General features: G+C 41.0%; 1 protein-coding gene across 2 annotated transcripts in view; it reads right to left on the bottom strand.

Moving 5' to 3' along the window:
• Nucleotides 1–12766, bottom strand: part of NDP (norrin cystine knot growth factor NDP) — a 124463-nt gene that overhangs the window by 73352 nt on the left and 38345 nt on the right. The gene's annotated exons all lie outside the window — the stretch shown is intronic.

Below are 12766 nucleotides of genomic sequence, written 5' to 3'. Positions count from 1 at the left end.
TGTGATAACTGTTCAAGACACAAGTGGACTTTTTTGAAGAAATAAGAGTCACATCATAAAAGAAATTTGGTAAAAAAGACATTTTATTCACACTTATACATTACACTTATTCACACTTATACATTTAAAGATTTTTATTATAGTTTAATTTATTGTGCAATACTTACTTTACTCTTTATGCATGTATAATTTTATTTATTACATGAGTGACCACACCCACAATTTTATTGATATTGTTTGTTGAATATTTAGTTTATTTATGATATTAGGGAAGGCGCGGCTAAAACACTTTTCATATGTAATCATTGGTGCCAAAAAGAAGGTGGTTTATGATTTATTTAAGAATAGGGAAATAGCCATGCAAATCATTCCTTTATGTTTGTGTCCTACTGTGCATCCTGAAGGATGGGTATACAACACCAACAGTCTACATTTACAGAGCAAATAGTTTCCACCTGCATACAGCGATTTTGCTCTTTTTTGTCCTGGTCAATATTTAGTATGGTATACATGACTTTATGATGTGCGGTATGGAGCATTACCCAAAGAGACAAGCTATGGGAAGGTGGTCCAAAAGGAACTGTAAATCATGTCGTTTAAAGCACCATACAGTACGAAGATATTAATGGTCATTACTGCCAAAATGCAATCATGGATCCCTCATTTTAAGATGGTGGGTGGAGCCATTTAACTAATTATTTTATGTCCCAGTAGCCAACTCTATCTTCAGAACTGTTTGTTTATAGTACTTTCCATACCTTTCCTATAGCAGAAGCAGAAATGCATTTGCAAACAAATCTAAACACATGTGCTTGCATCAATGTACTTCAAAAACAGTGTTTATTCATATGTTACTGCATTCAAAAACTGTGGATAAGTCCTGCCAGCAAAGACAAGCTTTAAAAAATATTCTGTAATCAATAAATAACTAAAAAAAGAAGTCTAATTTGAAAGAAAAAAATGTGTGTGTGTATATATATATATATATACCGTATTTTCCGGCGTATAAGACGACTGGGCGTATAAGACGACCCCCTACTTTTCCTGTTAAAATATAGGGTTTGAGCTATACTCGCCGTATAAGACTACCCTTCTTCCAACACACACCAAATAAAAATGAAAAAACATCAGATTTGATTTCAATATGGTATGCTATTTCAGTATGGTATTCCAATGATGGGGTGCTATTCCTCCCACTGACACCAATGATGAGGCACTACTCCTCCCACTGACACCAATGACGGGGCACTATTTCATCCACTGACACCAATGATGGGGCAATATTCCTCCCACTGACACCAATGATGGGACACTATTCCTCCCACTGACACCAATGATGGTGCCCCATCATTAGTGTCAGTGTGTGAGGAATAGTGCCCCATCATTAGTCAGTGGGAGGAATAGTGCCCCATCATTAGTCAGTGGGAGGAATAGTGCCCCATCATTGGTGTCAGTGGGAAGAATCGTGCCCCATCATTGGTGTCAGTGGGAGGAATAGTGTCCCATCATTAGTGTCAGTGGGAGGAATAGTGTCCCATCATTGGTGTCAGTGGGAGGAATAGTGGCCCATCATTGGTATCAGTGGGAGGAATAGCACCCCATCATTGGTATCAGTGGGAGGAATAGCACCCCATTATTGGTGTCAGTGGGAGGAATAGCGCCCCATCATTGGTGTCAGTGGGAGGAATAGCGCCCCATCATTGGTGTCAGTGGCAGGAATTGCGCCCCATCATTGGTGTCAGTGGGAGGAATTGCGCCCCATCATTGGTGTCAGTGGGAGGAATTGCGCCCCATCATTGGTATCAGTGGGGAGAATCGTGCCCCATCATTGGTGTCAGTGGGGAGAATAGTGCCCAATCATTGGTGTCAGTGGGAGGAATTGCGCCCCATCATTGGTGTCAGTGGGGAGAATAGTGCCCCATCATTGGTGTCAGTGGGGAGAATAGTGCCCCATCATTGGTGTCAGTGGGGAGGAGGAATAGTGCCCCATCGTTGGTGTCAGTGGGGGAGGAATAGTGCCCCATCGTTGGTGTCAGTGGGGGAGGAATAGTGCCCCATCATTGGTATCAGTGGGGAGAATAGTGCCCCATCATTGGTATCAGTGGGAGGAATAGTGCCCCATCATTGGTATCAGTGGGGAGAACAGTGCCTCATCGTTGGTGTCAGTGGGGAGGAGGAATAGTGCCCCATCGTTAGTGTCAGTGGGTGAGAGGAGCGGCTGCTCCTTCTTCCAGTTCGGCCGCTCGATTTTCGCGGGGCCCCTCGGCTCCGCCTCCTCGCCGGTGATTGGTCGCCTGTGTGCCTTTCCAGTGCTGGCGCCCAATCACCGGTGAGGAGGCGGAGCCGAGCGGCCGAACTGAAAGGAGCAGCCGCGATTCCTGGACCGGATCGTCGTGGGACCGGAGCCAGGTAAGGTACAGCAGACCTTCTGCCCACCCCTGTACTTAGTGTCCATTGGAGGAGGAGGGGGGGGCGGCACCGCGCCGCCCTGACACCGGCTCGCACCGGCGTATAAGACGACCCCCGACTTTTCAGAAGATTTTCAGGGGTTGAGAAGTCGTCTTATACGCCGGAAAATACGGTATATATATATATATATATATATATATGTATATATATATGTAAACATATATATATACTGTATATTTTATATATATATATAGTTGTGTTCAAAATAATAGCAGTCAGACATCACTAACCTGATCAATCACTGTTTTTGGTAGAAATTATATTTCTACATGGCAAATCATTTACTAGCACGTGTAGTAGAGTCATAGAAATCCAACAGCCCCAACAGTCATGACATGCATGCTGCTGCTTCTGTGTAATTGAACTCTAATTGAAAGGGGCATGTTCAAAATAATAGCAGTGTGGAGTTCTATTAGTGAGGTCATTCATTCTTTGAAAAACAGGTGGCAATTATTGCCCTTATTTAAGGAAGGAAGGCAGAAAATGTTGTACATGCTGGTTACAGTGCATTTCTCTCTGAAATTCTGAGGAAAATGGGTCGTTCCAGACATTGTTCAGAAGAACAGCGTACCTTGATTAAAAAGTTGATTGGAGAGGGGAAAACATATAAAGAAGTGCCGAAAATGATAGGCTGCTCAGCTAAAATGATCGCAAATGCTTTAAAATGGCAAATTTAAAAACCTGAAAGATGTGGAAGAAAGTGAAAAACTTCCATTCTAATGGATAGAAGAATAGCTAAAATGGCAAGGACTCAGCCAACAATCAGCTCCAGGAAGATCAAAGAAGGTCTAAAGTTACCTGTGAGTACTGTTACAATCAGAAGACGCCTATGTGAAGCCAAGCTATCTGTAAGAAGCCCCCGCAAAGTCCCACTGTTGAAAAAAAGACATGCTGAAGAGGTTACAATTTGCCAAAGAGCACATTGACTGGCCTAAAGAGAAATGGCGCAACATTTTGTGGACTGATGAAAGTAAGATTGTTCTTTTTGAGTCTAATGGCTGGAGACAGTTTGTCAGACGACCCCCAAACACTGAATTCAAGCCACAGTACACTGTGAAGACAGTGAAGCATGGTTGCGCAAGTATCATGATATGGGGATGTTTCTCATACTACGGTGTTGGGCCTATTTATCGCATACCAGGGATCATGGATCAGTTTGAATACATCAGAATACTTGAAGAGGTCATGCTGCCTTATGCTGAAGAGGAACTGCCCTTGAAATGGGTGTTCCAACAAGACAACGACCCCAAACAAACCAGTAAACATGCAACATCTGAGTTCCAGACCAACAAGATTGACGTTATGGAGTGGCCAGCCCAATCCCCGGATCTTAATCCAATAGAAAACTTGTGGGGTGACATCAAAAATGCAGTTTCTGAGGCAAAACCAAGAAATAGAGAAGAACTGTGGAATGTAGTCCAATCATCCTGGGCTGGAATACCTGCCAGAAGTTGGTTGACTCCATGCAACACAGATGTACAGCAGTTATCAGAAACAGTGCTTATACAACTAAATATTAAGTGATTCAAAGGAAAGCAAAATCTTCAAACATTTTTCAGTTTATATAGTGAATGTTTGAGTTTGTAAAGAAGAATACAAACACTGATATTTTTTTTAACAGTCTAATATTCACTTTTCTTCAATTTTTTTAGAGGAACAACACAAATCCGATATATTTTTCTTCATGTTTTGATTTGGAATAGAATGTGTAGTGTTCCCAATGCATTTTTGTGTATGGAAATAAAAGCTAATAGAAGGATTTTGAGCTTTATTCACTTTTTTCAACACACTGCTATTATTTTGAACACAACTGTATATATATATATATATATATATATATATATATACACACATTTATATATTTTTTTTAAGTAGCTTTCTGGTTAGAATGTGTCAGCAACATTGAATTAGGAGAGTGCTTAACTTTGATAATAAATTTCCTTAGGTTGACTTGTGTATATAGTGACAATCCTGATGTATCTCATAGCACCCAATATGTGACCAAGTGATATGCTTTTTAGTCTTTGTGTACATAGTGCACAGATTTTAAACCCATCAAAACACCTAAAACTGCAACCTAACCTTACTGTCCCATGCTGAGGTCCCCTTTAGGGACCTGGGAGTCAGCAGCTGTGGGAGGTGGGGGAGTAGCTGCTTTATTTCCTTTTCACACAGTTCCAGTAAAGGTGAATGAGGCTACATCTGTAACCAACTATGATGAATGTTAGGAATGTATGCATTCCATTCTTACACATGGGTCAAGTTAAATGTGCTCTAACTCTAATGACAATGACTATTTATTGTAATCGCTCACATCCTAAACCACTGACGAAACAAAACTAGGCATTTATACAAAGAGACATATACCTGATTAACTTAAATAGCCGGTAAACAATAAAAACAAGATGAGTGTACAAAACCTATATAAAAAAAGATTACTGCACCCAAATACAATGATATAAAAGAGCTACTAATTCACATACATACAAATGAATGCAAAAGTAACCAAATGCATAAAAAATGTGAATAGCTTACACTTAAAGTGGTATTAAACCTAAAACCGTGATATATATCAGCTTACCAATCATTAGATGTGATGGCTGTATTAGGGTTTTTTTAGGCTTTTCCTTCTGATCCCCTGGTGAACTGGTCAGTAACATACTTTCCTGTTTTATACAGACATCACTCTGGATGAAGGAGCACAAGGGGCAGATTTGGACAGCAGCATTGTCAGTCTGGGGGAAGGGGAGTGTTAGATGTACTAGCAGATTTAAATGCACTAACAAATTGAAGCTGAACTCCAGCTAATACTTTATAATCAGTTACCGCAAACATATTTTCTTTCCTTTCGTGCTAAAGGTTTTACCAAAATAAATAAAGCCGATTATTTTAATCACTCCTGCCAATGTTAAAAGAGAAGTGTGGAAATAGTTTTTTTCTCAAATTATACTTACCTGGGTGGATGCAGCATTGGTCCAATGCTGCATCTGTGCATCTGCTGCATCACATGTCCTCTGATTGCTGAGTTCTCACAGCCATTCTGAGCAGAGAGCAGTGACTGTCAGTCACCGTTGTCTGGTCTGTCCCCCTCCAACGCTCGCTGGAGCGCTGGGCTGTGGAGGGGGAGGGAGCGGCTGCCTTAGGCTCTCAGTGGCTCACTGAGAGGCTGAGCCAGGTGCCGCTCCAGACTCTGTGGTGGATCCTAACTTTAAAGTTGGGATCTTTCCCCAGCCTGGACCGGCTGAGTGATGTCAGCCGAAAGCAAGCTTCAGCCCGCTCTCAGCTGAAAATGGGTCATAGGAGTGCAGAACAAACTGTACTCTTGTGATCCTTTGATTAGTCCTTCTTATCCCTGTAACATCAAGAGAGCCTTTCTGCTGAAAAAGAACAGACTTGCTGGCTGGATCACTAGATGAAAATAAAGGAGAGAAAGCCTAAAAAAGAAAACAAATGCAGCCATCACATTTACGAACTTGTAAGATGCAATGTAATAAATCTTTGCATTTGGGTTTAATAATGCATTAATGCTCAATTGCAGCTTGTTTTTTATGCATGATATGCAGTCAGGCTGCATTTGCATTACAAGTAAAGAATATGTAATTTTTTTGTGTGTGCTTGTCTATCTGATATAAACAGGAAAAACATTACTCTGTGTCGGCAGTATGCTGGAGATCGAGCCAACTGATTTCATACAAATGGCAGTTGTCAAGGGATCCAATGGTCCACTCTCCCTTTCACAGTGCTCTAATTAAAAACACTGCTCAATAAACATAGGTGTTGTTTGTTGGAGTATTGAGCTGGACTGCTTAGAACCTGGACCAAATTGCCAGTTTCTGCATGTTGTGTCTTTCTGCCTGTTCAGTTGTTTTTGAAATTATTTTTGCTCTGACACAATGGTAATAAAGACTGAGCATAACATTTATATTGACTTGTAAGCATTTTGCCACTATGGGAGATGAACTTTCTCCAATGTTAGGGTTGTTTTACCTTAATGTATATTTATTGAACAGATTAAGCCAACACAGGTACAATTGTGTGGGCAATTATAAAACAGCCCACATGGATATGTGAACCTTATAACAAGTAAATCAAAGGCACTACTAATATTTTAGATGTAACTGTCACTTTTGTCATCAAAACATATTTAAGTATTGATATAGCAGCTAATTTATTGGATGCTTGTACAGTCAGATATCCATCTGCTTGTTAGGTGACTGGAAATCCTTCCAATCATTTTTAGCTGTCAATGAGACAGTTTCCAAAAATTAAGTGTGTATGTTCAAATGCTTGCCAATCCCTATTCCCAACAAAGAATTAAAGAGGCTTGTTTTTATTTTTCTTGGAAAAATGCAGAGCTTGCAGGAAATAGATGGAAATGGAAGTGCTCAACCTAATTTCCTACTGCAGGGTCAATTTGATTTAGTGTCACATCCAGTTGTAGAAGGCTTATATCCCACAAAAATTGAATTATTGTAATATATATATATATATATATATATATATATATACTTTGCTGTAGGCAGATTCTCTTTTACAGTGAATTTATTATAGACAGCTCAACAACAAAGAAACAGTCAAAAGCAAGATCATTGACACAAAAGAATAAGGTGTACTATTCTTCTGATGAGGGACATAAGAAATGCACTGAAGGATTAACACGGAGAAAAATGGAGTACATAAACACAATATATAAATGGATGGAATGAAACCTTATAAATTGTGTTAACAGTGAACAAGTAGTGACCAATGAGCTAGTAGGCAAAGGCCAAGGATAATCACCAAAATTGCATACAGATGATAGGAAAAACTGAGCATGGAGTCTCACTGGACGCACATCAGAACTCTACACCAAGGACTCTCAAGAAAGTCAGACAGGTATATAAAACATTACAGGCAAGATTCTCTAGCAGTAGCACAATCAGTGCAGGTAACATGAAGACTGACAAAAACAAAGTTAAGAAAGAGAAAGAGAAGAGAAAAGCGAAGAAGGGAGAAACATGAATAGTAAATACAAAGAAAGGGCTCCAGGGGATCACGCAAGGAGAGTCTTATATCGACAGGAGGGTCTGGTCAAATCTAGACGGTTAAGCCACATCAATCCAGGGATGCCAGATCTGCAGAAACTTTGTGTGGGTGTCTAACAGCATGGCCATTAGCTTCTCATTAACCATTATAAAATTCATCCGGTTCTCAAAACTAAGAAGAGGGGTTTTCCAAGCTCTCGCTATCGTCAATTTGGTAGCCATAAATAGATACGATGCCAACTGCCACTCAGGACGGAGTAGGCCTATTAATGGTTTAAATAATAGCGCCTCGTATGGGTTGCTCTTAGTATCTATGTGTAGCATAGTACGGAGAAGGGCATAGACCCTAATCCATAGTCTGCATACCTTGGGGCAAGTCCACCAAATATGGGCCATGGTGCCTATTTGTTGAAACCCCGAAAGGAAGTCGGAGAGTATTAGGGGATAAAACGAGCCAGCAGGGCAGGCGTATAATACCATCTGTAAAGGATCTTGTAGGCATTTTGTAATATAATAACATTCCTCAAACATTTAGACAATGCTTGAGTCATGATCCACCAGTCTTGCTCATCTAGACAACCCCCAAGTTCAGATTGCCAGTGCTGATGATAAGAGCGAACCAGGGGTGTCCTATAAGTAATAATAGCAAAGTAGACAAGGGAGATGAAGCCTGGCACATGAGGCCTGAGCCTACAAAGACTTTCAAACAAAGTCAGTTAATAGGGTTCCGAATGGGCTCGTAATACTGTAGTAAGAAAGTGACAGAGTAGGAGGTAGCTAAAGTGCTCCCTCAACGGGATGTCTTGAGAAGAACGCAGAGTCTCGAAAGTAAGTATCCAAATGGGAGAGAGCAAGGAGTGTATGTCATTGAAGCCATGAGCTGGCCACCATTCAAACTGTCCAGGGTTGTCAAGGCCCGGGGGAAACAATGGGTTGTGGAGTAGGTGCATCAAAGGTAAGTGAGCAGAAATGAGACCAGCAGAATATTTGATGAAGTCCCAAAGTCGAAGCGTGTGTGCTAATGTCAGACTAAGAGGCGAAGGGCGACAAACAGGAGGTAGCCATGGCAAAGAAGAAAGTGGCATCGGGTGAGAGTCCATCAGATCCACTGTGGCCCACAGGGGAATATTGTGAGACGTGTGAAGATGGGCTAGTGGGGCAATATTCGTCACTAGGTACTAAGCATGAAGATTTAGGGCAGACAGTCCACCTCCGGTCATATGGGCAAATGAAATTATTTTATTAATTCTAGGATGTGTGGAGCCCCAGATGAAAGACAGAAGTTTCTGTTGATGAATGCGTAAGATATGCAAAGGGACAGGGATCGGTAAAATCCAAAACACATATAATAATTTAGGGAGATAAGTCATAAGGATCACATTAATTCTACCGAACCACAAAAGCAGGAGATGAGCCCAAGAAGACAACATTTCTGTCAAATCCTTAAAGACAGAGGGGAAATTATCCTGATAAAGTCCTTTGTAAAGTGGGAAGATCTTAATCCCCAGGTATGGCATAACTGAAAGCCATTAAAAAGAAAACATTTATTTCAGTGTTGCCAGCAGTGAGGGGGAAAGGGTAATAAACATGAGTTTAAATTTAGCGGGATTGACATAAAGGCCTGAAAGAGCTGTGAAGGAGTCCAGAACCGCCAGTAGGTTGGGCAGAGTAACCCCCAGATTAGTAACTGATAACAATATATCATCTGCAAACAACGACAACATATGCTGGGAACCGGCTACATACAGCCCCTTAACATCAGGATGAATAGCTGTAGGCAGATACTCAATGAATACAATAAACGATCCCAAAGCAAATGATGTGTAACAACTACACAGAGAAGAGAAGTAAAGATTTTAATTACAGCTGTCTTGTTCATCATTGTAGAAATGAATTTATTCAGTGAGAAGTACAGTAGTTTGGTGCCGTGGCTCTACACTATATATAAATGTAGCTTATTATCAAAAAGTCTCCAAAGATGTTGGCATTAACAAAAAGACCTTGCGCTATTTTTGTAATGGGGAAAAGATATTGGAAGCAACGTCTAAAATCTCTATCTCTAGTATTTTTCCAAGAAAATACATTTAAAGTGTGTTTAAAGACAGTTCAGCCACAGACTGCATCATCCAAAGTAGCCCCAACCCCTTCTAGAGCCACACTTTTCTGTTAGCCAGCCATACAAAAAATGGCCTCACTAAGTGAATAGGAAAAAACACATGCCATTTAACACTACATGGGCATTTCTTAAAGAAGCTTCTGTCCTTTTTTAGGACAGCAGCAGTAGGAGAGTTAACAGGAACCTGTAAACAGGCTACAGACATTCAAAAATTTACATATTTTTAACAAGCAGTAAATTAGCTTTCAAACAAGCCCTCGATGTTCTTTCTAGCTGCCACTACTTTGGAGCAATTCATCCTTAAATTCCACAGCAGAATCACTTGATGCCTCATGCACACTAGCATAGAAAATATACCATTCACGTCCACAAAGCAAATATTCTTGGATCTGAAGGCATCCTATTGTCTTCTATGTTATTTTTTACACTCAACAGCTCAATTTATAGATGCCTTTAATAAATCAAGAAAAAATTACATTCACAATCTGTTTAGCTGGTTTTGTGGGGTAGAACATTGCTGATTGGATGCAAACTTCAAAAAGGAACTTATAAACACAGGAAAACATGATCTGGGAAACAGAAAAGTTACTTTCCAGTTACCTTCTCCTGTTTTTAGAAGAGCAAAACACGGAACTGTGCATGAGGCCTAGTCATTCAAACTGCTTTCTCAGGAGTTCAACTCTCCCAGCAGCCTTCCAGCCTTCTAATAAACACACAGCAGGAGGTTTGGGAGGAGTACTTCTTAAGAATATACAAATACTTAAATTAATTCATGCCAAGCTTCTTTTCCCGTACACTTGTATTGAGTTAGTACCTCAAAAAGCCAGGCATCAGAGGAGTCCTATACCCGGTCATGTGCCAGGCTATAAGCTTTTAGTGTCAGAAGAAGAAGCCCATGTGTGTTGGGTATTGACTTTTAGTTCAAGAAAGTTGTTTGCAGTATGGTATGATAAAAAAATAATAATATAAATCCAAGGCTTCAACATGAAAGACTAGCAATTAGCATTCTCACTTGAAGATGTTGTAAATGGCAGCCCACATGTTCACCATGCATATTACAATCTGATAGTATCTATATCAATCTATATCCAAACAGGCAGGCCTTCACACTATATAGATGTGATACAGATTGTTACTTGTATGGTAAGATCTAACCAGTGGTCCTGTCAGGGACGTGCTAGCCATAGCGTAATCCAAGCTCTGAGGTGCATGGTGCCCAATCTGAGATGCACAGGCGTGCACACATGCAAATGCAGATGCGCAAGCACAGGAGTGTGCACATTGGTTGCTAATACTGATGCCAAGAGGCCTATATACGTGCAGCAGCTGCACTATTATATTACTATCTGATCTGCAGCTCTCCCTGTATCCCTGTGCGTGTTCCTGTACTTGATACCTGTGATTGACCTGGCTTGTCTTGACCAAGCTTGATTGTTATCTTCATTAACCTTGGCTTGTTATCTGGATTCTGCCTCTGCCTTCTGTCTCTGCCTGATCTGCCTCTATCATTGCTGAAACTGGCCTGTGACCCAATTTCTTTTCTGCCTTTATGCTTGGTATGCCCGTCTGCTACCGACCCGACTCATCTGACCCTGCATCCTGCTCTACCAGCCTGCCCAGCAGTGACATCTGCCTGAAGACAGCTGCTCTATTCCTGTCTTCCTTCCAGCAAGGTGTTGGCTACTCCCACAAAGGGATGGACTGACAACTCATGGGGCCCCGGGCAATAGGGGATCATGGGGCCCCTGTGCCCTTGCCCAAACTTAAAAAAGCCTATGACAAAGGTACCAGGGGCATCTCATGGGGCCTACAAAAAAAGAGGGGTTGTGAAAAGAAATTCACAAAGAAAGCGGCTACATTATGAACAGAATGTGATACTCAGAAAAATTTCCAAACATTATGCTTTATTACACATACAAATTTGACATATGGGCAGTCGCCCTGCTTTACCATCACCTCAGTATGAGACAATACACACAGACCTAAAACCATATAAAATGACACCAGTACCGGTCTAAATACATGTGCAACAAGGACAATGACTACAAGAGTCTAAAGTCCCTGTGGCACTGGCGCATAGGTGAACACTTCCCAAAGGAGGTGTATACAAAAAATTATACCATAGGTATACCATAACACGTGTTATAAATGTGTAGACTATGCTACTACCAGAGTGGTTATATCCCAAACAGGGAGTTTCAAAAAATTATACCATAGATATAAATATCACATGTATGCAACACAGCAAGCACAGTATGCGTCAAAAAAGAGGCATGCCTCTAGGCCTATATGAAACAAAACAAAAATGTCATGTAAATGATGCAGTACATTCCTATGCCGGCACAAGTGGTTGGGGCCCATTCATCTGTGATTATTACCAGCTGTTTCCTAGGGCTCTTGAATAAAAATATGCCCCATTTTTTACCAGGATGGAAGGATAGATGCATAAAGCAGCGCACTGCTTGAAATGGTTTCTTCACCACTACATGTGGACTACATACCACTTTCTGTGAGAAAAACAAGACACATCCCAATAGATCTTCTGCCTGTTGAAATACATGTGGTATATCTTGTTTCCTATACAAAGCACCTCATGGGGCCCCCTACTGACCCCCGGCCCTCGGGCAGTGCCTGAGTTTCCAAATGGTCAGTCCTCCCCTGCTCCCACACAGACCACTGTACTGATCAGGCACTCTTGCCTCGCCGTGCTCTCATGGTTACTGTTTCACTATTAGTGGCCCTGAGCCGGAGCATGTCAGGCTCACTAACTAGGTACATGACATGTCACTTGTTTAAAGGCCATGAGATCATCCTAAACAAAAGTATCAATACATATTTACAATGAGTCTAAAAGCTTAGGCAAGATTCCTTTAATATCTTGCCTGATAATCACTACACATGCTTTCATTGTATTTGGCAGTTCTTGCTTTCACATGTAGTACTTGGCACAATTTTTTTTTGCTCATAGCAGCCTCTCAGTCGGTTTGTATGGGCGATGAATGCTAGGAAATTACTTTACTGCCAAATATGCTTGGCAAACCAACAGCTGCACAGGCAAGCTTACTCATACCGCACAAAAGTGCATATCTGTGTAGTATTCATACATCTTCAGTAGCTTCCTTTTATGGGGAGAACAATAGCCATTGGCTGGGAAAAT

Source organism: Staurois parvus, unplaced genomic scaffold (genome assembly GCF_062004578.1).
Source record: "Staurois parvus isolate SC_StPar_1 unplaced genomic scaffold, SC_StPar_1.0 ptg002140l, whole genome shotgun sequence".
Classification (NCBI taxonomy): Eukaryota; Metazoa; Chordata; class Amphibia; order Anura; family Ranidae; genus Staurois; species Staurois parvus.
This window is presented reverse-complemented; position numbering and strand designations above follow the sequence as displayed.